The sequence below is a fragment of the Triticum aestivum genome, chromosome 6B (genome assembly GCF_018294505.1).
Source record: "Triticum aestivum cultivar Chinese Spring chromosome 6B, IWGSC CS RefSeq v2.1, whole genome shotgun sequence".
Taxonomy (NCBI): domain Eukaryota; kingdom Viridiplantae; phylum Streptophyta; class Magnoliopsida; order Poales; family Poaceae; genus Triticum; species Triticum aestivum.
Genome location: NC_057810.1, coordinates 149,915,603 through 149,941,828, shown reverse-complemented (window position 1 = coordinate 149,941,828; position 26,226 = coordinate 149,915,603). Strand labels below are relative to the sequence as shown.

General features: G+C 44.5%; 1 long non-coding RNA gene across 1 annotated transcript; it reads right to left on the bottom strand.

Annotated features, from left to right (window-relative positions):
• Positions 1 to 3,793: 3,793 nt before the first annotated feature.
• LOC123133811 (uncharacterized) lies at positions 3,794 to 5,424 on the bottom strand. The gene is made up of 3 exons (XR_006465394.1): positions 4,953 to 5,424; positions 4,423 to 4,813; positions 3,794 to 4,336 (listed from the first exon to the last, which is right to left on the bottom strand). It is a non-coding gene; the product is annotated as an uncharacterized lncRNA (long non-coding RNA).
• Between the last annotated feature and the right edge of the window lie 20,802 nt (positions 5,425 to 26,226).

Genomic DNA, 26,226 nt, shown 5'->3' with positions numbered 1-26,226 from the left:
TAAGTTGTCCTATTTTTTCAGAATTTTTGGAGTTACAGAAGTATACGAAGTTTTCAGATTGCTACAGACTGTTCTCTTTTAGACATATTCTGTTTTTATTGTGTTCTTTGCTTATTTTGATGAATCTATGGGTAGTATCGGGGGGGGGGGTATGAACTATGGAGAAGTTGGAATATGGTAGATATACCACCATTATAAATTTATAATGAGTTCACAACGGTACCTAAAAGTGGTGATTTGCTCTATTATACTAACAAAGCTTATGAGTTTCTGTTGAGTTTTGTATTGTGAAGTTTTCAAGTTTTGGGTAAAGTTTTGACGGACAATGGAATAAGGAGTGGCAAGAGCCTAAGCTTGGGGATGCCAAGTCACCCCAAGGTAAAATTCAAGGAGAACCAAGCATCTAAACTTGGGGATGCCCTGGATGGCATCCCCTCTTTTGTCTTCAATCCACCGGTAAAATTATTTGAGGCTGTATTTTTATTCACTACATGATATGTGTTTTGCTTGGAGTGTCTTGTGAGTCTTTGCTTTATTTTCTTTTTAGTTTGCCACAATCATCCTTGCCATACATACCTTTTGAGAGGGCCACATATTAATCATGAATTTATTAGAGTACTCTTTGTGCTTCACTTATATCCTTTGAGCTAGGCAGTTGCTCTAGTACTTCACTTATATCTTTTTAGAGCACGACAGTGGTTTCATTTATAGAAATTGATGAACTCTCATGCTTCACTTATATTATTTTGAGAGTCTTGAAAATAGTATGGCAGTTGGTTTAGGTTATGAATTTAGTCCTAATATGATGGGCATTCAAGAGGGATATAATAAAAACTTTCATGAAGATCATTGAATATATGAGAAGTTTGATTATTTGCATTTGTTTTGAGATATAAAGATGGTGATATTAGAGTCATGCTATTGAGTAGTTGTGTATTGGTACAAATACTTGTGTTAAAGTTTGTGATTCCCGAAGCATGCACGTATGGTGAACCGTTATGTGTTGAAGTCAGAGCATGATTTATTTTTTGATTGCCTTCCTTTGTGTGGAGGTTGGGAGCGCGCGATGGTTAACTCCTACCAACCTCTCCCCTAGGAGCATGCATATTAGTACTTTGTTTCGAGGGCTAATGCATTTTTACAATATGTATGTGAGTTCTTTATGACTAATATTGAGTCCATGGATTATACGCACTATCAGCCTTCCACCATTGCTAGCCTCTCTAGTACCGCGCAACTTTCGTCGGCGCATTAAACCCACCATATACCCTTCCTCGAAAAGCCACCATACCTACCTATTATGTCATTTCCATAGCCATTCTGAGATATATTGTCATGCAACTTCCACCATTCCTTTTTATTATGACACGCACCATCATTGTCATATTGTTCTCATATGCATGCGGCATTCATATAGAGTCATAATTATTCTAAGTATTGAGTTGTAATTTTTGTGTTGTAAGTAAATAAAAGTGTGATGATCATCATTATTAGAGCATTGTCCCATGTGAGGAAAGGATGACGGAGGCTATGATTCTCCCACAAGTAGAGATGAGACTCCAGACTTAAATAAATAAAAAGAGGCCAAAGAGCCCAAAATAAAAATAAAAAAGAGGCCAAAGAGCCCAAAAAGAAAAAAAGAGAAAAAGAAAAAAAATGAGAGAAAAAGAGAGAAGGGTAATGTTACTATCCTTTTTTCCACACTTGTGCTTCAAAGTAGCACCATGTTCTTCATGATAGAGAGTCTCCTATTTTTTCACTTTCATATACTAGTGGGAATTTTTCATTATAGAATTTGGCTTGTATATTCCAATGATGGGCTTACTCAAATTGACCTAGGTCTTCATAAGCAAGCAAGTTGGATGCATACCCACTTAGTTTTGTTTTGAGCTTTCATACACTTATAGCTCTAGTGCATCCATTGCATGTCAATCCCTACTCACTCGCATTGATATCAATTGATGGGCATCTCCATAGACTATTAATTTGCCTAGTTGATGTGAGACTTTCTCCTTTTTTGTCTTCTCCACACAACCTCCACCATATTCTATTCTACCTATAGTGTTATATCCATGGCTCACGCTCATGTATTGTGTGAAAGTTGAAAAAGCTTGAAAACACTAAAAGTATGAAACAATTTCTTGGCTAACACCGGGGTTGTGCATGATGAAATATTTTGTGTGATGAAGATAGAGCATAGCCAGACTATATGATTTTTTAGGGATAACTTTTTTTGGCAATGTTATTTTGAGAAGACATGATTGCTTTATTAGTATGCTTGAAGTGTTATTGTTTGTATGTCAATATTAAACTTTTGTTTGAATCTTATGGATTTGGATATTCATGCCACATAAAAGAAAATTACATTGATAAACGTGTTAGGTAGCATTCCACATCAAAAATTCTATTTTTATCATTTCCCTACTCGAGGATGAGCAGGAATTAAGCTTGGGGATGCTTGAAACATCTCCAATGTATCTATAATTTTTGAGTGTTCCATGCTATTATATTATCCATCTAGGATGTTTTATATGCATTTTGGTACAATTTTATATCATTTTTTGGGACTAACCTATTAACCTAGTGCCGAGTGCAAGTTGTTGTTTTTTCCTTGTTTTTTGCCTTTTACAGAAAGGAACTAGATCATTGACGGCGCGTGTTGCTGCGCCCGTCTAATTTTCAATAGAATGATAGTAATTTCCACGCACATACATATATAGGCATGAAATATGTAGGTTTAATTTATTCATCCTAGAAGAAAAGTCATCGGGCATTCCAGGAAAATCTAAAATAGATTGGAATTCAACTACATTTCAGGTCATAATGAATAAATTTCATAATCTTGCATGGTAACCAAGAGGCGAATTGGACAGACAAACTCAACTCAGTTTTGATCTCAAGCCTGATGTACAGATGTCATGCAACAAAACAATGTTCGAAAACTTGAATCATTATATAGAAGAAAATAAACATGTGCAAAAAAAACAATGTTGAAAGACCTCTTGTGAATAAACAGTTGAATATATTTCGATAAGAGAATAAAGGGCACTACTACATCCTGCAAGTCCAAAGGAAGATGCTAGATTACAGGTGCACCACATTTTTCATAAGTAGATATACCTTGTAGGTAGCAAGTAGCAACACATGAATGGTTAGTTCCCTAATTAAACGATGATGAGTAGCACCACAGGTTGCGCGGTGTGCCACAACAGCTGGTCAGATGACACAAGTTTTTTGTGAAGGAAACACACTGTTCTAGATAAACTTCAACCCACTGCTTGCACTGACAATAGTATATGATGCAAGGTTCGTAGTTATCCTTCTATGACAATGTCTGCACTTCTGATTTTCAAAATGGTTGCTTTATCACACAAAATAATTTGCAGTACATAACAAAGGAAAGTACCTTGAGAGCTATATCTATATTCTGCATGTGGTCACTGTATAAGCTTCTTTGCAATTTTGGACAAAGTATGAATCCACTGAACATTATAAGCTTGTCGAAGATAAAACAATAAAAAAACATGCAAAAACTGACCAAGACCTATAAACTGGGCAAGAATACCCTATCAGTCTTAGCAGGAGATGTAAGTTTAGATTTTTCTTCCAATTGATGTACAAATTGAAGACAATTGTATACAATGATCTTGCTGTTCCAAGATCTGAAGAAAAAAATTGCAACAACATGGCTTTGGGAGCCGCACCTGCTCCCTATCATGCTATAAGAATCCATATGTCAAGATTTCTGTCCAACAATAGGATATCTTTACTTTATTAGTTCTATAGATGGATAAAAACTGAGCCGGTGCATCTTTTGTTGGTGCAAATCATAAGATGGAATTCATGTTTACCCCAAAAAACATAAAATTAAATAAGCACCTCACTCTTATTTAATGTCCCCATTCATGTTGAACTCTTCATTTTTTGAAGTGTAGACACAAAATGTCATATAATGGAAACACTTAAGGTAACAATAATGATTGGTTTGATTGAATAGGCATCAGCGCAGTTAATATTCAAGCGCATTCTCTTTTTTTTCATATTTCTGTAGGTCATCACAAATTAGATTGTTGTGACCAGCTTTTACTTACATAAGAGTAAGCTAATACCTGAGATCACATTTTACTTTATTCAGAGCAACTTATGATGAAATATGTATCTCAGGAATCCACCATATAGAACATATTTCCTACCATATGGTACCTGCCATTCAAACCTAATTTACTTGAAATGCTTCTGCACATGCAGATCTCGACCATCTCCAAACTTTGAAAAGTGGAACAATTCATGGTTGTATTCCCTATGGAGAGCAAAGCCAATTCTCCTATTTGTTTGCCTGGATGGTTGTATCAATGCATTATCAAACCATGGAATTGTAGCAAGGGTGCAGAGGCATGGTGAGTGATCGGATTGTCAATGTACCGTGCTGGTCGTCGTTGCTCGAGCATGAAGGTCGCACCCACCAGATGTGCATGCAGCTGCTGAACCAGACCGTTCTCATGGGTATGGATGGTGTCTGTGCCTATCAACATGCACCGACCCTCGCCGCGGTATTGCCCATGTCCTGCAGGTTGAGCTGGTCCATGAGCGCCTGCACCCACCTCTTCTTCTTCAAGTGGTGTTTTGACTGTAGACCATGCAACATCAAGCAGTATGTGAACAAATAAAGTTATCGAATACAAAAAGGATGCTTTAACTACAAATCATAAAAAATCAAAATCTGAGGACCAACGTGTTCACAAGCTATGGAAAAATGTTCTTCACCAAAATTTTACTGCAGCTTATTCCTTTTCTTTTCTTTTCCTTCACAAACCTGCACAATTATCAGAAGAAAATTATCTCTGATATATATATTAACTGCAGATCAACACTGAACCACTACTGAAACTGAGTTTTGCGAGAGGGATTGGGGAGAAGTGGGGAGAAAAAAACGTCGACCGCTTAGCATGTACCTGTTCCCCTGAAGCTGCGCCATCGGAGCACAGTCACACGAGGAGCTCGGCTCAGAGAAAGATCGAAGGCGTCGCTGCCGGAGGGTGAGGTGCGGAACAACAAAAGTGGTGGGCTCCTAAGACGGATCTGGATGGTCTCCCATGCTTTCTAGTAGCCTTCGCATCCTCCATCTTCCTCCCTAAGAAAGAGTGTTAGACAGAACGGCGATGGTAGCGAGAACTCGATCCATGCGGCGGATGATGGGGAGGGAACGGCGGCAGCAATCGACGGGAAGGGAACAGCGGCAGCGGTCGATGGGGACACACAACGGCAACTGGGCAGAGCGAGAGAAGACATGGCGAGAGAGGCAGGATGAGAAGAAACCAAGGCTCCTAGAGAACCAGCGACCCAAAGGGAATAGAAGAACGGCGGAGGAGGTGGTAGCGGCGGCGGCGGCGGTGACGTGCCTAAGATCTATCGAGAGGAACGTGCATCGCCTCACACCCTTTTCTCCCGAGTAGACGTATCGGCTTCACCGAGCAGCGTCTATTTTCCTTAGCGGGCCTTTCGCCGCAATTAGGCCCGATTAACCACAGTGCTCCGAAATTTCCACCGGAGTAGCTGCCTCTCGGACAGTTGGCCCACTTAGCGAGCAAGCTCGTGACAGGGTAATCATCCAACGGCCAGAAACGACTAAAACATAAGATCTGACGGCCAAAATCGTTGGGGACATGAGAGAGCTCGCATTAGGCTCAGTTTTACTGTCCTTAATAACAAATGGAGTCCAAACGAGATATAACTTTACGGTGATTTTTCTTGGACCAGAAGAAACATGCAAGACTTGGGGAGGACGCCAGAATACCCACGAGGAGGCCACAAGCCGTAGGGGCGCGCCCTGGGGGCTTGTGGGCCCCTCATAGACCTTCTAATCCTAATTCCAGCACTATATATTCTCAAATATTCCCCTTATACTAGAAGCGTCCACAAAAATACTTTTCGGCCGTCGCAAGCCTCTGACCTTGTGAGATCCCATCTTGGGGCCTTTTTCGGTACTCTGCCGGAGGGGGATTCAATCACGAAGAGCCTCTACACCAACCTTGTTGTCCTTCTAATGATGTGTTTGTAGTTTACCACAGACCTATGGGTCCATAGCTAGTGGCTAGATGGCCTCTTCACTCTCTCTTTAATGTTCAATACAATGTTCTCCTCGATGTTCTTGGAGTTCTATCCGATATAATCTTCTTTTGCGGTGTGTTTGTTGAGATCCGATGAATTGTGAATTTATGATCAGATTATCTATGAATATTATTTGAGCCTCCTCTGAACTCTTTTATGCATGATTTAAATAGCTTTGCATTTCCCTCTGATCTATTGATTTGTTTTGGTCAACTAAATTGATCTATCTTGCCATGGGAGACATGCTTTGTGATGGGTTCAATCTTGCGGTGTCCTCACCCAGTGACAATAGGGGTAGCGAGGCACGTATTGTATTGTTGCCATTAAGGATAAAAAGATGGGGTTTTATATCATATTGCTTGACTTCATCCCTCCATCATGTCATCTTGCTTAATGTGTTACTCTGTTCTCTTTAACTTAATACTCTAGATACATGCAGGAGTCGGTCGATGTGTGGAGTAATAGTAGTAGATGCAGGCAGGAGTCGCTCTACTTGTCACAGACGTGATGCCTATATTCATGATCATTGCCTTAGATATCTGATACATCCATTTTGCATCATGCTTTTATATCAATATTTATTGCATTATGGGCTGTTATTACATGTTATGTCACAATACTTATGCCTTTTCTCTCTTATTTTATAAGGTTTACACAAAGAGGGAGAATGCCGACAACTGGAATTCTAGGCTGGAAAAGGAGCCAATATTAGAGACCTATTCTGCACAACTCCAAAAGTCATGAAACTCCATGAAAGTTAGTTGTGTAATATATTAAAAATATTGGGCGAAGAAAGCACTAGAGGGGGGCCACCCACGAACCACGAGGGTGGAGGGCGCGCCCTACCCCCTTGGGCATGCTCTCCTGCCTTGTGGGCCACCTGGCAGGCCCCCGACGTCCATCTTCTGCTATATGGTGTCTTTTGCCCTGGAAAAAATCATAAGGAAGCTTTCGGGATGAAGCGCCGCCGTCTCGAGGTGGAACCTGGGCAGGACCAATCTAGGCCTCCGGCGGAGCTATTCTGCTGGGGAAACATCCCTCCGGGAGGGGGAAATCGTCGCCACTGTCATCACCATCAATCCTCTCATCAAGAGGGCGTCAATCTCCATCAACATCTTCACCAATACCATCTCCTCTCAAACCCTAGTTCATCTCTTGTATCCGACCTTTGTCTCAAAACCTCAGATTGGTACGTGTGGGTTGCTAGTAGTGTTGATTACTCCTTGTAGTTGATGCTAGTTGGTTTATTCGGTGGAAGATCGTATGTTCAGATCCTTAATGCATATTAATAACCCTCTGATTATGAACATGAATACAATTTGTGAGTAGTTACGTTTGTTCCCGAGGACATGGGATAAGTCTTGTTATAAGCAATCATGTGAATTTGGTATTCGTTCGATATTTTGATGAGATGTATGTTGTCTCTCCTCTAGTGGTGTTATGTGAACGTCGACTAGATGACACTTCACCATTATTTGGGCCTAGGGGAAGGCATTGGGAAGTAATAAGTAGATGATGGGTTGCTAGAGTGACAAAAGCTTAAACCCTAGTTTATGTGTTGCTTCATAAGGGGCTAATTTGGATCCACATGTTTCATGCTATGGTTAGGTTTACCTTAATTGTTCTTTTGTAGTTGCAGATGCTTGCGAGAGGGGTTAATCATAAGTGGATGCTTGTCCAAGGAAGGGCAGTACCCAAGCACCGGTCCACCCACATATCATATTATCGAAGTAACAACCGTGAATCATATGAGCATGATGAAAACTAGCTTGACAGAAATTCCCATGTGTCCTCGGGAGCGCTTTGCTTTATATAAGAGTTTGTCCAAGCTTGTCCTTTACTACAAAAAGGATTGGGTCACCTTGCTGCACCTTGTTTACTTTTGTTACTTGTTACCCGTTACGAATTACCTTATCACAAAACTATCTGTTACCGATAATTTCAGTGCTTGCAGAGAATACCTTACTGAAAACCGCTTGTCATTTCCTTCTGCTCCTCGTTGGGTTCGACACTCTTACTTATCGAAAGGACTATGATAGATCCCCTATACTTGTGGGTCATCAAGACTCTTTTCTAGCGCCGTTGCTGGGGAGTGAAGCGCCTTTGGTAGGTGGAATTTGGTAAGGAAACATTTATATAGTGTGCTGAAATTTATTGTCACTTGTTACTATGGAAAATAATCCTTTGAGGGGCTTGTTCGGGGTATCTTCACCCCGACCAGAAGTGCAAATAGTTGATCCTCAACCTACTGAACCTACTGAAAATATTTACTTTGAATTTCCTTCGGGTATGATAGAGAAACTGCTAGCTAATCCCTATACAGGAGACGAAACATTACATCCCGATATGCACCTAATCTATGTGGATGAAGTTTGTGGATTATTTAAGCTTGCAGGTATGCCCGAAGATGTTGTCAAGAAGAAGGTCTTCCCTTTATCTTTGAAGGGAAAGGCATTGACATGGTTTAGGCTATGTGATGATATTGGATCATGGAAGTACAACCGATTGGTATTGGAATTTCATCAAAAAAATTATCCTATGCATCTGGTTCATCGTGATCATAATTATATATATAATTTTTGGTCTCGTGAAGTAGAAAGTATTGCTCAAGCTTGGGGGAGGCTAAAGTCAATTTTATATTCATGACCCAATCATGAGCTCTCAAGAGAAATTATTATTCAAAACTTCTATGCTCGACTTTCTCATAATGATTGCTCCATGCTCGATACTTCTTGTATTGGTTCTTTTATGATGAAGACTATTGAATTCAAATGGGATTTATTGGAAAGAATTAAACGCAACTCTGAAGATTGGGAACTCGACGAAGGTAAGGAGTCAGGTATAACCCGTAAGTTTGATTGTGTTAAATATTTTATGGATACCGATGCTTTTCATGAATTTAGCACTAAATATGGACTTGACTCTCAGATAGTAGCTTCTTTCTGTGAATATTTTGCTACCCATGTTGATCTCCCTAAGGAGAAGTGATTTAAATATCATCCTCCCATTGAAGTAAAGGTAGTAAAACCTATTAAAGTTGAAAAAAAAAATATTACTTATAATGTTGATCCTATTGTTCCAACCGCTTATATTGAGAAACCACCCTTTTCTTTTAGAATAAAGGATCATGCTAAAGCTTCAACTGTGGTTCGTAAGAGTAATGCTACAACACCTACACCTCCTGAACAAATTAAAGTTGAACCTAGTATTGCTATGGTCAAAGATCTCTTAGTCAATAATATTGATGGCCATGTTATTTACTTCTGTGATGAAGCTGCTAGAATTGCTAGACCCGATACTAAAAATAAACATAGACCTGTTTAAGGATGGCAATGGGTAGGGTATGGGCAGGGTAGAGCAATACCATACCCATACCCGTATAGTCAGTGGGTACAAAATTCTACCCATACCCGTACCCACGGGTATAAAACTTTACCCATACCCATACCCGACGGGTACCCATACCCATTGGGTACCCAACGGATAGAACAAATAGTACACAAGTTGTTCATAATTTTACACTCATTCATAGCACATTTGACAAAAAATCAAATATCTTAGCTCAATAACAGTAGATGGGTACAAGACTACTATCAAAATTTAGAAATCACAACATACTCATGAGTCAATAGGAGTATACGAATCACATGACAAATTAATGATTAATTGACAACAACTTAACATTATTTTTACAAGCGGGCAGGGTATGGGTATACTCTCGGGTACAAGGCTATACTCGTACCCTACCCATGACTTAACGGGTAGGGTATAGGTACTACCCATGGGTATAAAAGTGTGCCCATACCCTACCCATGCGGGTACGGTACCCGCTGGTACCCGTACCCATGGGTAAAATTGCCATCCTTAGACCTGTTGTTGGCCTGCCTGTTGTTTCTGTTAAAATAGGTGATCATTGCTATCATGGCTTATGTGATATGGGTGCTAGTGTGAGTGTAATACCTCATTCCTTATACAAAGAAATTATGCATGATATTGCACCTACTGAGATAGAAGGTATTGATGTTACTATTAAGCTTGCCAATAGAGACACTATTTCACCAATTGGGATTGTTAGAGATGTTGAAGTCTTGCGCGGGAAAGTTAAATATCCTACTAATTTTATTGTTATTGGTTCCCCACAAGATGACTTTTTGTCGGTGGGAAACGACACCTATGGGATCATTGGAATCCCTACTAGGGTTGCGGGGCGCGGGGATCGTGAGAAGAGCGGGACTAGTAGACAACACAAAGGGGATTTACCTAGGTTCGGGCCGCAAAGATGCGTAAAACCCTACGATCCTGCTTGGTGGATGTATTTAGTGTTCTTGAGCTCTTGAACTAGCTCCGGGTGCTGCTAGGTTCGAAAGAGCCAAATCCTTCCCAAGTGCGCCATGGGCCTCCTTTTATAGGCGAAAGGGGCTGCCAAAGTGGCACACAGGAGGTGGAAAGTGCTACAGTGTTGTGAGCTTATCGTAGGTATTACAGGACAAAGCGCATTTAATGCGAGGCTTAGGTGTCCCTTCACTTTATCGGGGATGGGAGCGAGGCCCATCCCGTCCGTTGCCGCTCCTCCTTGCTTTGACACGCGCCCTGACTAGCGATGCATGCAGTGCCATGTAGGCAGGCAGGCAGCTGAGGTGGCGCGGTGGTGGAGCCTCCATGAAGGGCTGCATGTTTCCACGCAGGTGCCTGCCGAGCTGGTTGGGTCAGCAGCTACATACGAACGGCGGCGGAGTCTTGGCTGGCGTGGGCCTGGCAGTGGCCCTACTGGCGCGCTTGGCGAGGGTCTTGTTTGGTGGCCCAACAAGGGTCTTGCCATGGCACGCTGGCGTCCCCGACAAGGATCTTGCCGGGGGTCTTGTGGGTTTCTGCGGTGAGGATGGTTGCCTTCCTATCCTCATTTGATCTTGACTATTCTTTGTCTTCACAAAGATCTGCATGCCACCACGGAGGTGCCTCCCGAGCCCTGTCCCTACGCGTTTGTCTAGCATTGGTGGGCTCAAAGGTGGCTCGCTCGGCTGGTGTGGGCGAGCTGCCCCGGCAAGGGTCTTGCCGGGGCTGCTGAGGCTGCCCCGGCAAGGGTCCTTGCCGGGGAAACTTGCTTTGTCCATCCGATCTTTGTGGCCTTGGTCCTTGTCGTCGCCTTGTTTGTCTTGTGCCTTCGGCTTCTCTCTGGCTTCCCTTTCCCGCCCTGCTATGCGTGGCCATGGTGGGTGGCTCTGACTGCACGGGCACAAGTAAAGGGGTCAAAAGGAGAGCCCCTACTTTTGTACACCGACAGGAGCCCCCGGGCTTGGGCTATACATAAGCGCAACACGTTGTTGGGTTAGGCCCAGAACGGTGCACGGGCAGTTTGGGGCGGATTTTACCGCGGCCAATGTTCCGTCCGCTATGCTTCTCCACTATCCGCGTTGAACGCGTGACGTGGGGATCGCGCGCGCACGCATGGCGGAAGCATGATGGCGTCACCTCGTGGTGGACAGTAAAGAGGCGGCTTGCGTGTCTCTTTGAGACCACAGGGCCGCCTCCCATTTACTGTCCTTGCTTGGGAACCGCCGCTCCATGCGTCCCACTGCGCCCGCCCCTTGCGCCACGTTTGTTGCATGCATAATGCAGAGCGAATGACATGCGCACGGGATGTGGGAAGTCGTGCGCGTGTGTGGGTCGATTCTCATGCGCCTTCAATGGAACGGGGAGGGCGGTCGACGGCCCCGCTTGCTGTCACTTCAATGGGTCGGATTGGCCGAGAGGGGCGGCCGAGCCTCGCCCCGCCCCTTTATAAAGAGGGGAGCGGGAGGAACGGTGCCTCTCAACCTTTATAAAGGGAAGACCTTCTTCTTGACAACATCTTCGGGCATACGTGTCAACTAAACAGGCCCACAAGTCAGACCACTCCCTCTTTTTTTTAATAATTTATATATAGCTCATGGCAACTTCTTATGCAATTTATTGCAGTCGTTTTTTGGTTGGCCAGGGCCAATTTCGCATATTTCTGTGGGTTCCAAACTATTTTTAATATCGAAATGTCGAGCCAGATTTAAAGTACTTTGAAGATATATTTAAATTAGGTTAATGCCCAGTGAAATAGGAATCTGAAAATGTGAAAAAAATTAGAAATTATAAAGTAATTGCCAATTTGTCATCTATTTTTATATTTACAACCCATTTCATATTACTTTCAAGATTTGCAGGCGTCTTGAAAGAGTTGCAGCCCATCAGGGCGTAGAAAAATAAGTAGGCCTGGATTGGGTATTCTTCAGGAAAAAAAAACTGGGCTCATTTTCACAAAGAAAAAATAGCTGGGCTGGTCACATGGTGAACATAAAATATAAGCCTGGGCTAGACGGGCCACAACCCAGTTCAAACCCTGCTCCATCTCAACAATACCACACAAAAAAAATACTGCTCGAGTAGCTACGTCCCAGGTGTTAGCCGATCTTGTGTTGTTCTCTTGTCTATTGACTATATACGCTCACAATGTCGTGGGTCCCAGATGTCAGGAAAACACTAGGAGGAAGCATTTTATTTTTCCATATGGTGACGTGGTGGGCCCCTACTTTCATCATCTCCACGTACTTCTGCCGATTCCTGTTGTTTGTTGACCATGTTGACAACGCGAGAGGGCGGCGCCGCGGCGAGCGCACCAAAGCGTGCGGAGGACGTCGGCGTTAATGATTTAGGAGACGGTGGGGCGGCGATGCGTGCGCTGAGGCGCAGCCAGCCGTGGGAGGCGGAAGCAGGCGGCCCCGTCGGCACTGGTTTGGTTTTGGTGGCTGGAGGAAGACATGACTGAAGAAACACGACAGACTGTAAAAGCAGCAGAAGTACTTAACAACCTTAACTGAAACCAGCAGGGGCACTTAACAACCAAAGCTGAAAGCAGTATGAGTACTTATACAGGTTCAACCGTACAAAGCACGCCTCGAACGGTGCTACTTTGCCTGCAGTTAACCAAGGGTGAGGCTGCCAAGCCCCAGGACAAGGCCCAGGCGTCACCCCGCGCATCCACAACCTTCTGAAAGCGGCTTCATCTCGCAACATGGTCAATAAACAGGATATTCGCTTTAGAGCCATGGAAAAGCATGCACATAATCTTCTGTCCTATTCTCCAAGATGGACGGGCCTTCATTATTTGAGACCACCCATGAATAAGTATCTTTTCACCTCCAAGGGGAATTGAGTAGGTCGACATAAACATCATGTTGTGACTAAGCGCAAGTCTGACCCCGACCATGGTCAGGCATCTGTATAGGAACAATAGCACTCGACAGTTCCTGTTTCAAGAAGATCACATTTGTAAAACTGTGTATAAGCAATAGTTTATGAACAACATATATAATAGAAAACAACTCGTACCATAAGTTTCTCGACACAGTTGGACCTGTTCAACGAGTGCAGTAGTGGCACACATATCCCACGTGGCCTCCCACCATTGGAACGTCCCACAAGGACCTCAAGACAATCAATAAAGTGTAGGAACTGGTGGATGTCGATCCAGTCAACTTCAGTGCCATTAGTAACAGCCGAGTTATTACAGAGTAACAAACGAGCAGACTGCTTAACTCTGAAAAAACCTACATGTGCCACCAATTATAAGAAAATATTAGTTAGAAGTAGCATCTTCGTGAGAGATTCGTTGCTACTTCTAAAGTTAAAATGTGATTAGTTAGACAGAATAGGTGGATTAAGAAGTAATCGAGGCAAGAAGCAAGAACCAGATACAAAACTAACATGGATGAACAATTGGAACGATGTCGGGGTGGAAGATCACAGTGAAGATGAGACCAGGTTCTGCTATTTCCATCAACATTCGTGCGCCAACTTCCAGTACGTAACACTTGAGAAAGTTTATCCAAGTTCGACCATAAAAAAAGCAGCGATCTTATTGGTTCATAAACCCAACTCGGAAGTAATATCCATGGCTTGTCTTCATTGTGACCATTAAACTAGTGTATTCAGTTATGGAAAGACCGAGCATCTTGAGTACATGTGTTCTGGCAGAGCAAATAATACACTGCAGGAAAAATAATATGAGAACACAACATGTTCAAAAAAAACCACCCTCCCGGATAGAAAATGTCACGACCGGTTTTTCAATAAAATACTTATTGAGAAAATTGATCTTTTGATCCCAGTATAGGAAAAGTTATCCTCACTGGTAGACAAATACTTGATATACAGAGGACCAGTAGCATTAAATATATTACAGGGTTGAGCTGAGGCTGCTCAACAATTTATTACAAACACGCCAATATCATACATAAGGGCGGTTGCGACACAGGGGTGTGGTGACATGCTACTAGCTCGAGATAAAAGTGGTGGTGGATAACTTGACTCCTAACTGGCAGCTCATCGAGCGTCGAGGTGAGGCTCGATGAATTTATTTCTGGGGTGGCGGAAGCGGATATAATACAGTGACCAAATGCAGGATCGCACGGGACTGACTGGGACTCCTCTAGGCGTCGGACTCGCTATCGAACTCTTCATCCATGAGATCGCCTTCATCAACATCTGGCCAAATCAACAAGCCAGGTGAGTACTTTGAAAGTACTCGCAAGACAGTTCGGACAAAAGATATAACAAATGCATGCATGAATGCGTCATGAGCAAAAAATAATGATGCTCATTCCAATAATAAAATTTTGCACGACCTTGATAAGTAAAACAAATAACTGAAAACCGATTGGTTCTGGAAGCGACGCCTCGAAAGGTAAACAAATAAAGCTCATGCCGCAGTTCGGGCGTCTAAGCGACACCACATAAAGGGCTTATAAAAGAAATGCCCTCAGTCGGGCGTCTCAGCGAACACCACATAAAGGGCTTATAAAAGAAATGCCACAGTCGGGCATCTCAGCGACACCACATAAAGGGCTTATAAAAAGAAATGCCATAGTTGGGCATCTCAGCAACACCACATAAAGGGCTTATAAAAGAAATGCCACAGTCGGGCGTCTCAGCGACACCACATAAAGGGCTTATAAATAAAAGTAAATAACAAGAGTGCCACGATCGGACGTCTGAGCGACATCGCAGAAAGGACTTATCTCAATAATAGATAACAAGTGTGCCATCGTCGGACGTCTAAGCGACATCACGGAAAGGGCTTATATCAAATGTAAATAATGGGTTAGTCCATCCACAAGAATAAACTTTTAACCGGATCTAACACTCATTTAGTTCACCGGAGTTTTGTCACTGAGGCTGATATCTGACAAGATAAGATGAACACAGTACTTGGACATGTACAAGATGATTTAAAGGATTTGTGACTCTGCAGAGTTTGAACTAACTGTCCACACCCAACGGATTTCCGTAGTCACGAAGGACTAGTTCCGTTTACGGTATTTCGGTAGAAACACATTTAACCAGTACACACCCATTCCACCTCACGATGCCAGGAATCACCCTAGACAACGTCCAAGAAAAACTTTGAGACGGGGAGGTCACAACCTCGAATAGCATGGGATCAAATTTCTATACGCACGCTCTAAGGGGTGCCCCCCTTTCGGTCCCAACCGGAAACACCCATGCCCCCTGACCGGATGACGGGCTTTAATCCAGGGCCATGGAACCCTCATCCCGGCCTCTCTATTTGGTGTGTACCAGGAAAACGGTTTGCAACTTACTAAACCATATTCCTTGCGGAAAACATGTGGCAGTACAGGAAAGGAAATGAATGGGAATGTGATTTGATTCACGATGACACTGAAGTCAAATAGACTGGCATAAGACTGGCATGCCACAACACTGCCATCTTACCCATCCTCATGCCATCACATGGCCATGCAAATATGTATCCAACAACATATGGATTTCCGAAACTCACTTTCCACTTCTTTGCATGAAATATAACATTCAAAGAAATGTTCATAAACATGCCATGAAACTCCTAAATGCAAACATGCAACAAACACTCATCATATCAAGAGTTCAAACATGCTTGCCTGGTTCGGAGTAGTCGGAGTCTAACTGGGTGAAGTTCGCGGCTCCGTCACCTCCTCCGGTATCTACGGTATAAGAAAAATACGTACGTAACGTAAATACCGCGAGGTGCACAAAAGTATTCCAAATAATTCTCAAATAAATCTGATAAAAAACTAGACAAAATTTTAAAGAGAACAGAAAAAGAATCAAACAAAAATCCTTTTCTGTTTAAAAGTTATAAGGGTTTTAATTCAGGGACCTTTCTGTAATGAAACAGAAAACTCTCAGGGGGTTCTACAGAAAAGTCCAGAAAACGATTCGGATTAGAAAGCGCATTTGCCAGAATACGCTTTCAGAGAATGGTTCAAAAAAAAAAGATCAGAGAGCTGACGGGCGGGTCCCACCCGTCAGGTTTGAATATTCAAACGAGGGAGACGGTGCTCGTCGGCGCCCGAGAGCTGCGGTGGTCGCCGACGGCGATTCACGGTGAGGCAGGGGGATCGGGTGGTACCTCCATGTTCAGTGCATCCTTCCGCGTCGGTGGGTGGTGGTGGTGGTCGCCGGCTAGCACCACGTCGACGGACGGCCCTTGCTCCGGCGGACGGTGGTTCGGGTAGTCGTGGACCTCGTCGGAGAGAGCTGCTGGGGTGAAATTGGAGTGGGGGTTAGTCTCCTAGAGGTGTCATGAGGCTACGGGCAAGTCTAGGGGCGGTGGAGGAGTTCTCACCAGAGAGAACGCTGCCGGAGCCCGAAGCGGACGGAGGTGGCCGGAGTTGAGGAAGAAGGGCCCCTCGAGGCTCTTCCAGTGGCTGGGCGGGGTCTGGTGAGGTGGTGGAGATGTGCGGGGTCGAGAGCGAGCTCGGAGGCGCTATTTATAGCCGGCCCGAGGCGGTTGCCGTGAACGGGATAAGTCCGGCGAGCGATTACGGCGGCGCTGTGGCTGGACGGTTGGTTTAGGGGCTTGAGCATCGTCTAGACGGAGCACTGATTCCATCCCAGTGCCTAACTCAGCAAGGCAGGGGCGGTTACGGCCTGTCCCCGACGGAACGGCCGTACGGCACGTCGGCGGCAGAGAGCGCGCCCTGAGTGTGCCAGGCCACGGCGACGGTGCTGCATGCGTGCGCTGGCAAGGGAGACGGCCACGCGGAGCTCCCAGGTGGCTTGGGCGGTGCCGAACGGCGTTATGCCGCAGGGTGCCCCCTGTCGGCCGCCACGGGAGGTTCTGCCGCCGCGGAAGACGCCGGCGCAGGCGGGCCAGGGTGCCACCGACGCCAGGAACGAGCCAAGTGCGCGTGCGGTGCTCCGGACAGGGAGGAGGAGCCGTGCGCAACGTGCCAGGCGCACAGTTGACATGTGACTGAACACTGACGAAGAAACGACACTGAAACTCTGAATTTTCTGAAGATGCATAGTAACAGTGTAGGCCAGGTGTTCGACAGAATGATTTTGGCATGTGGGGATTTTTCCTTGAGCTGGTTTTTGGTGGAGTGGTCTCTCATTGCAACTGGGGGTTGCCTGAATTTTGGTGGAATTTTTGGAGAAGTGGGGATATGAATTTCACCAAATTTGACAAATCTGGTCCAAACTTGCAGAGGGTGAATTTTGAAAATTTTGAAAAGAAGAAGAGTGGATCTTGATGGTTCTAGGTTGTGGGTGCTAAGGACTATCCAGAGGAGTTGATTTGAGATCAAAGTTCAAAGGCATTAAGGTACTTGCTTTGCAAATTACCTAGGCTCAAAATAAAGGACAAATTGTTTTGGGGAAAGAAATAAATGAGATAAAATCCAAAAATGGATTTAACTAGTTGGGACAGAATGTTTGGGTTGTCCCAAAGTGGAAGGAGGGGTTTTGGGAGGATTTTACCACAAGAGGCATGGTAAAAACAGGAATGGATCAAAACCAAAGAATAGCCCAAAACCAAAAAGGTTTTCTTTTTAGAAGAAACTAAATCCAAGAAAAGATTTTGAGAAGGAAAACTCAGAAGAGAGGTTTTTAAGAAGGGTTTAAATGACCTTCTTTAAACCAAGCAAGGCTCTTGCTGAAAACAAAAACAACAAAAATTTTGGAGTGTCACAGCACCTACCCCCTTAGGAAAAATCTCGTCCCCGAGATTTCAGCTGATCCTTAAACAGGTGTGGGTGCTCTGTCCGAAGAAAATCCTCTCTCTCCCAAGTTGCTTCATTCTCGGTGTGATTGCTCCACTGAACTCTGAAAAACTTGATGGTTTTCTGTCGGGTCCTCCTCTCAGACTCCTCTAATATTTTTATTGGGCGCTCCCGGTAGGTGAGGTCTGGTTGCACGTCAATGTTTTCATGTGATACTTGCTTCTCTGGGTTGCTCACGTACTTTCTCAACTGCGAGATGTGGAACACGTTGTGGATATCGGATAAATCTCCGGGTAGGTCTAGCTGGTAGGCTACCGTGCCTCTTCGGGCCACTATACAGAATGGTCCGATGAATCTTGGTGCTAGCTTTCCCTTAACCCTGAATCGTTGCAGACCCCTCATAGGAGAAACTCTTAGGTATACAAACTCTCCGGGTTCAAAACTGATTTCCCGATGCTTTCGATCGTAATAACTCTTTTGCCGACTTTGAGCTGTCTTGAGTCGATCTCTAATCGTCTTAACTTTCTCCTCAGCCTCCTTGAGCATATCTGGGCCGAAGATGTGGCTGTCCCCGGTTTCTGACCAGTTTAGCGGGGTACGACATCTTCTCCCATACAGAGCTTCAAAGGGTGCCATTTGCAAGCTGGCTTGATAACTGTTGTTGTATGCGAACTCTGCATATGGCAAGCTTTCTTCCCAACTGGTTCCGTAGGTGAGGACACAGGCTCTCAGCATGTCTTCTAGAATTTGGTTTACGCGTTCAGTTTGCCCATCAGTCTGGGGGTGGTATGCGGTACTGAATGCTAGTTGGGTTCCCAGTGCCTGTTGTAGGTGATCCCAAAATCTAGAGACGAACTGTGTGCCTCTGTCAGATATGATAGTCTTTGGGACTCCATGCAGGCAGACGATACGGGCAAGATAAAGTCTGGCCAGTCTCTGAGTGGTGTGAGTTGTCTTCACCGGGATAAATGTGCTACCTTAGTTAATCTGTCGGTGATGACCCATATGGCATTATTTCCGTGTCGTGACCGTGGTAGTCCAACAATGAAATCCATTCCAATCTCGTCCCACTTCCACTCGGGTATCTTGTTTGGCTGTAACAGCCCGGCTGGTTTCTGGTGCTCGGCCTTGATGCGTTGACAAGAGTCACAACATGCAATGAACGTGGCTATGTCTCTCTTCATACCGTGCCACCAAAATTTTCCTGAAGGTCTTTGTACATTTTTGTCCTCCAGGATGGATTGAATACGGAGCGGTGTGGCTTTCAGCCAGAATCTGCTGTTTGAGGTCCTTGATATTTGGTACGCAAAGTCTCTCTCCGTACCACAATATTCCTTGCTCATCTACGTTGAATTCTGAGGCCTTGCCCAAACTCACTTTCCTTTTTATGCCATCAATGCTGGGGTGTCCATGCTGAGCCTCCTTAATCTTTTCCATCAGGGTAGGCTGTATTTCCAAATTCGACACACTGCCTTCGGTGACCATTATTAAATTGAGTTTGGCAAATTCCTGTTGAAATTCTGGCCTCAATTTGGTATACTGTCGTTGTCCGTGCTGGGATTCCGACTAAGGGCATCTGCCACAACATTTGCTTTTCCGGGATGATAGTGGATTCCAACATCATAATCCTTCACAACTCCAACCAGCGTCGTTGCCGTAAATTAAGTTCCGGCTGTGTGAAAATATACTTAAGGCTCTTATGGTCGTGTATATTTCACAACGATTTCCAAGTAGAAAGTGTCTCCATTCTTTGAGTGCATGGATGACCGCTGCCAATTCCAAGTCATGAGTGGGATAATTTTCCTCATGCTTGTGAAGTTGTCTGGAGACATACACAACTACCTTGCCTCTTGCATCAATAACATCCGAGGCCTTTCCGGGATGCGTCACAATAACCTCAAAATTCTTGTGTATGTCTGGCCACATTAACACTGGTGCCGTTGTTAATTTTCTTTTTAGCTCTTGGAAGCTTTTCTCACAGGCTTCCGTCCATTCAAACTTCTTGTCTTTCTTGAGTAACTGCGTCATGGCTTTGATATGGTGGAGAATCCTTCAATAAATCTCTGGTAATAGCCTGCCATTCCCAAGAAACTTTGTACGTCCGTTACGCTAGCTGGTGGTTTCCAGCCAAGTACGGCCTTGACCTTTTCCGGGTCTACTGCAATACCTTCTTGGGTTAGCACGTGGCCCAGAAAACCCACCTGTCTTAGCCAAAATTCACATTTGCTGAATTTGGCGTACAATTGATGTTTCCTGAGTTCTCCTAGTACAATCCTGAGATGCTCGCGTGCTCTTCTGGTGTTTTGGAGTATATCAAAATATCATCGATGAATACCACAACAAACTTGTCCATATACTTCATAAATACTTTGTTCATGAGGTGAACAAAATATGCAGGGGCGTTTGTTAGCCCAAATGGCATTACTGTGAACTCATACAATCCATATCTGGAGGTGAAGGCTGTCTTGGGAATATCTTCTGTTCGCACTTTTAATTGGTGGTATCCCGATCTCAAGTCAATTTTTGAGAAGACTTTGGCCTGTGCGAGCTGATCAAATAAATCATTTATCCGTGGCATTGGGTATTTGTTCTTGATTGTGACCATGTTAAGAGCTCGATAGTCAATACACAATCTCAGTGTTCCATCCTTTTTCTTGGCAAATAAAATTGGAGAACCCCAAGGTGAGGAACTGGCTCGTATGTATCCTTTCTCCAATAATTCTTTTATTTGCTTCTTCAATTCTACCAATTCGGATGGTGCCATTCTGTATGGTTTCTTGTAAATGGGAGCGGTTCCGGGTGCTAGCTCAATGCTGAATTCTATCTCTCGGTCCGGTGGCATGCCTGGTAGTTCTTCTGGAAATACGTCTGGAAATTCACACACTACTGGAACCTTGTTCAGCTCAGAAACGTCCACCTTGTTTAATCTCGGTTGCCGAGGTATTTGTCTCTCTTTGGCTGAAACTTTTATTGTCTTCCCGTGATGGTGTGTGAGAATCACGGTCCGGTTGAAGCAGTCAATAAAACCTTTGTTGGTGGTTAACCAATCCATCCCTAGGATGAATCCAGTCCTTTACTTTCCAATACAATAAGGTTGGCGTAAAACTTCAATCCTTCAAATTCAATAACCACACCTTGACAGTAACTCTGGGTCACTTGCTTAATTCCAGGGGACTTGATGATCATGGATTTTTCCAAGGGAAGCATCGAAAAATTATTTTGCAAAGCAAAACTCTTCGAAATGAATGAGTGAGAAGCTCCAGAATCAAACAAAACCATGGCAGGTATTGTGTTGACAGGGTACGTACCGAGTACGATATCTGGGGCGTTCTGTGCTTCCTCTTTGGTCACGTGGTTCAGATGACCCTTCCTGTGGTTGTTATTGGGGTTGAAATTGTTTCGCTTGGGCGCTGAATTATTGCCACCATTGTTAGGCTTTGGGGTTGAGTTCCTTGGCTTGGGGCACTGCTTGGCATAGTGCCCTTCTTCTCCACAAGCGTAACAAGTAACGCCTGGGCGATATGTGAACTCCTTGTCTCTTGCATGGAAATTCTTGATTGGGCGTGAATTATTCGTCGGGGTTTTGTGTGTTCCACCCTTCTGAAATTCCGTCTTGCTTCTGTGGTTGCGAGCAAAAGTAGACTGGTCCCTTTTGCGTTTGCGGAAATCTTCCAAGCTGCGTCGCTCATTTTCCAGAGTAATGGCCTTATCCACCAGTGTTTTAAAATCTGGGAAGGTATGCACAACCAGCTGGCATTTAAGTGCGGGTGCCAGGCCTTCCAAGAATTTTTCCATCTTCTTGCTCTCGGTCATGCGCTCTTCGTTGGCGTAGCGAGACAGCAGAGTGAATTGGCTGTTGTATTCTGACACTGTCATGGTCCTTTGCTTGAGGTCATCAAATTCTCTCTTCTTGATTTTCATAACACTCTTAGGAATGTGTGCCCCACGAAAACCTTCCTTGAAATCCTCCCAGGTTATTTCATTTTCGTTGGGGTGCATGTGCAGGAAGTTTTCCCACCACGATGCAGCTGCTCCAGTGAGATAATGTGGTGCATACAATACTTTTTCACGGTCTGAACACTGTGCAATAATTAATTTTCTTCCATGTCTCGAAGCCAGTCGTCGGCCTCAAGAGGCTTGTCAGTATGAGAAAATGTTGGGGGACGCGTCTTCTGTAACTCAGACAACTTGGATTGCTGCTGATACTGACCACGGTGATTTCCCATATTGATGAATTGGTTCATCATTTCCTGGTGTTGTTGCTGACTCTGTTCATACAGACGACACACTTGGGTAAATGCTGTTTCACTGTCCTGTTGACTTGTCTGTCCCTGAGTGAAATTGTGGTTTGGTGGTGTGCCATAATTTTCTTCGGGCTGATTTGGCATGGAGCGCGTCCACGGACGAGACATCTTTCACTCTGGGGATATATTTTGTGAAACTCGTAAGACAAGAAAGAGAGTCGCAAAAGTCAATAAAATCACACATAAGAATTTTAAAACTCCAGGATTTTTTTGAAAATACACGATTGCGCGCGGAGAAGGACTATTACATATCTTACACGCAAGCATAATTATACATTACATCACTCAGGATATGCGTACATAATCCTGACATGTTATTGAGACTAGTGCACTTCTCCAGATCCTACATGATGCGCAAACAGCTACTTCTCACAACCTATGTACATATAAACATATCACACAAGTCGGTACATCGCATGGCGTCTAAACGTACTCAGTCGGAGATGGTGAGGATCTCCCTTGGCCTGCCGAGGGTGAGACGCAGTGACGCTGGGGACTCAACCTCCTCCTCGCTAATAGGTTCCAGACGAGAAGCGCTGCGCTGAGCTGATGGAGCAGGTGCCATAGGCGGAGTAACACGAATATGAGTGGGCGGAATAGGTGGAGTAGCACGTATGGGAGTGGGTGCAATAAGTGGTGCAGAGCGAACGGGAGTGGGTGCAATAGCTTGGTTGAATTCCTCAGTGGTAGGCAGACGACGAGCAGTGGCGTGAATGGTAGGTGAATGAGAAGCTGAGAACGAGATGAAAGTCAGCGGTGGAGCGGTGTGCAGGAGTTCCCTTCTGTTGGCGGCACAAACATGGACTGAGTCCATGCGGGCAGCTACGAGGTCGTCCACCATGCTGTCAAAGGCTGCCTCCAGGGCTCGGAGGTACTCGACAAGCATCTCAAAGGCCTCGTCTCGCTCTCCTCTGGGGCAAGAGAATGAGTAGTGACAGGTGTATGGCACGTGGCATGGAAGGTAGCGGTAGCGACGGGTCTTCATTGCAGGAAGGACATCCCGAAGACGAGCTATCGCCTCGCGGGCAGCCATCTGCATAGCATGCCTCTCTGTAGGCATGGCTCTCCCCAAGAATCGGAAGCGGCGTATCTCAGCACGCCCTCCCTTGAATTGCACCGCGGCCTGGTGCATGGTCAGACTGTCGTTGATCTTGTGTGGATAAAGTGTGAAGACTGGGCGCACGGATGGCCCCATCGCGACCTGAACGATGAAGGAGAGGAGCTTGACGAACCCCTCAGGCACGTTGGCGAACATCTGTGACTCACAGTCGTTGCCAGCCATCTACAAAAGTAGGCAAAAATTCTGAGCGATCAGATCATAAATTTTATGCTGACTATCAGAAAAATGACTACATTTGCAAAAACATGAATAAACTCTATCATGCTAATAACCGATTAGCGATCGCACCTAGTGGCTTCCTACAGTCAGCCTGCTCTGGTACCAAGTCTGTCACGACCGGTTTTTCAATAAAATACTTATTGAGAAAATCGATCTTTTGATCCCAGTATAGGAAAAGTTATCCTCACTGGTACACAAATACTTGATATACAGAGGACCAGTAGCATTAAATATATTATAGGGTTGAGCTGAGGCTGCTCAACAATTTATTACAAACATGCCAATATCATACATAAGGGCGGTTGCGACACAGGGGTGTGGTGACATGCTACTAGCTCGAGATAAAAGTGGTGGTGGATAACTTGACTCCTAACTGGCAGCTCATCGAGCGTCGAGGTGAGGCTCGATGAGTTTATTTCTGGGGTGGCGGAAGCAGATATAATACAGTGACCAAATGCAGGATCGCACGGGACTGACTGGGACTCCTCTAGGCGTCGGACTCGCTATCGAACTCTTCATCCATGAGATCGCCTTCATCAACATCTGGCCAAATCAACAAGCCAGGTGAGTACTTTGAAAGAACTCGCAAGACAGTTCGGACAAAAGATATAACAAATGCATGCATGAATGCGTCATGAGCAAAAAGATAATAATGCTCTTTTCAATAATAAAATTTGCACGACTTGATAAGTAAAACAAATAACTGAAAACCGATCGGGTGTCTGGAGCGACACCTCGAAAGGTAAACAAATAAAGCTCATGCCGCAGTCGGGCGTCTTAGCGACACCACATAAAGGGTTTATAAAAGAAATGCCTCAGTCGGGCGTCTCAGCGACACCACATAAAGGGCTTATAAAAGAAATGCCTCAGTCGGGCGTCTCAGCGACACCACATAAAGGGCTTATAAAAGAAATGCCACAGTTGGGCGTCTCAGCGACACCACATAAAGGGCTTATAAATAAAAGTAAATAACAAGAGTGCCACGATCGGACGTCTGAGCGACATCGCAGAAAGGGCTTATCTCAATAATAGATAACAAGTGTGCCACAGTCGGACGTCTAAGCGACATCACAGGAAGGGCTTATATCAAATGTAAATAACGGGTTAGTCCATCCACAAGAATAAACTTTTAACCGGATCTAACACTCATGTAGGTCACCGGAGTTTTGTCACTGAGGCTGATATCTGACAAGATAAGATGAACACAATACTTGGACATGTACAAGATGATTTAAAGGATTTGTGACTCTGCAGAGTTTGAACTAACTGTCCACAGCCATCGGATTTCCGTAGTCACGAAGAAATAGTTCCGTTTACGGTATTTCGGTAGAAACACATTTAACCAGTACACACCCATTCCACCTCACGATGCCAGGAATCACCCTAGACAACGTCCAAGAAAAACTTTGAGACGGGGAGGTCACAACCTTGAATAGCATGGGATCAAATTTCTATACGTGCGCTCTAAGGGGTGCCCCCCTCTCGGTCCCAACCAGAAACACCCATGCCCCCTGCCATATGACGGGCTTTAATCCAGGGCCATGGAACCCTCATCCCGGCCTCTCTATTTGGTGTGTACCAGGAAAACGGTTTGCAACTTACTAAACCATATTCCTTGCGGAAAACATGTGGCAGTACAGGAAAGGAAATGAATGGGAATGTGATTTGATTCACGATGACACTGAAGTCAAATAGACTGGCATAAGACTGGCATGCCACAACACTGCCACCTTACCCATTCTCATGCCATCACATGGCCATGCAAATATGTATCCAACAACTTATGGATTTCTGAAACTCACTTTCCACTTCTTTGCATGAAATATAACATTCAAAGAAATGTTCATAAACATGCCATGAAACTCCTAAATGCAAACATGCAACAAACACTCATCATATCAAGAGTCCAAACATGCTTACCTGGTTCGGAGTAGTCGGAGTCTAACTGGGTGAAGTTCGCGGCTCCGTCACCTCCTCCGGTATCTACGGTATAAGAAAATACGTACGTAACGTAAATACCGCGAGGTGCACAAAAGTATTCCAAATAATTCTCCAATAAATCTGATAAAAAACTAGATAAAATTTTAAAGAGAACAGAAAAAGAATCAAACAAAAATCCTTCTCTGATTAAAAGTTATAAGGGTTTTAATTCAGGGACCTTTCTGTAATGAAACAGAAAACTCTCAGGGGGTTCTGCAGAAAAGTCCAGAAAAAGATTCGGATTAGAAAGCGCATTTGCCAGAATACGCTTTCAGAGAATGGTTCGAAAAAAAGAACAGAGAGGCTGACGGGCGGGTCCCACCCGTCAGGTTTGGATATTCAAACGAGGGAGACGGGTCTCGTCGGCGCCCGAGAGCTGCGGTGGTCGCCGACGGCGATCCACGGCGAGGCAGGGGGATCGGGTGGTACCTCCGTGTTCAGTGCGTCCTTCCACATTGGTGGGTGG